The sequence below is a fragment of the Wasmannia auropunctata genome, unplaced genomic scaffold (genome assembly GCF_000956235.1).
Source record: "Wasmannia auropunctata unplaced genomic scaffold, wasmannia.A_1.0 LD336111.1, whole genome shotgun sequence".
Lineage (NCBI taxonomy): Eukaryota > Metazoa > Arthropoda > Insecta > Hymenoptera > Formicidae > Wasmannia > Wasmannia auropunctata.
The window spans coordinates 934,328-935,359 of NW_012026779.1; the positions used below are offsets into that span (position 1 = coordinate 934,328).

The window sequence follows — 1,032 nt, forward strand, 5'->3', positions numbered from 1 at the left end:
TCAACATTACCGATACCTTCAAATTGCGGTCAAAGGTTATTCATAATGATGTTGTATACAACGTTAAATACAACATATTTGAAAATGTTACAATGTTATTGAATATCGTTGTAATAACATTATAGTAATGATTTTTTGCTTACTGGGAGTTATTTAAACATTAATTACATATTTTGTTAAATTTGTACTTACTTTCGAAGGCTTTGATGTATTCATCTAATACCAATTCTTGCAATATTTTATCAATTTTGTCAGCCATTGTTACAAGAATATTAACAATGCAGGCTTAAATATTTAGTCCAGAAGTAATAATAACATCCAGTAATGCGTATATTCTTTTCAAATACTGCGTGTTACTTTGAAACGTCTAACACAGAAAGTTAACAGAAAAAATATAAATATGGCAGGATTTCGCGGGTACGGCAGTGATGGGAACTTGCGCACGCTAGCGTTTCATCCCTTCCTCCAAGTGACGATGCGACGAGGAATGAAACACTAGACAATGAGCGACGAGACAGCGAGAGTGGAGAGGAAAAATTGATAATGTGCGCAGACGCCGCAGACTCGAGTTCCCGACGTTCCCGTTACTGCGCGGGAAACGGTCGTTGATCAATAAACGAATAGCGTGGCTCGTGTTGAATTCGCATGGCAACAGCCAAGCACTAGAATTGAGTAAATACTGAGAATTCAGTAATATTGAATCAATATCTTTATCAATGTGAGAACATTTCGTATGTGTGCTTGTCTCTAGAAAATAAATACTTGTAAGTCTCGCTGTGCCTTACTTACAACGTCACACTTAGTAATAAGCAGGTCACTGTTGCAATCTAATATTGCAACAATGACTCATAATAATTGAGGATGCCGACGCAGGACTTCGGCAGCCTCAATACGCGCGTCCTCCAAAAACTGCGGCAGTTGCAATTAAGCAACAATTGCAACTGCTGAGCAGTGCAGTGGCCCACTTAAGACGGGATAAAACCCGCCGTCCAGCGGACCACTGCGGAGTTCACATCAATCATTAACGCATAG

General features: G+C 39.1%; 1 protein-coding gene across 1 annotated transcript in view; it reads left to right on the forward strand.

Moving 5' to 3' along the window:
- Positions 1-1,032, forward strand: part of LOC105450348 — a 16,932-nt gene that overhangs the window by 11,206 nt on the left and 4,694 nt on the right. The window lies entirely within an intron of this gene.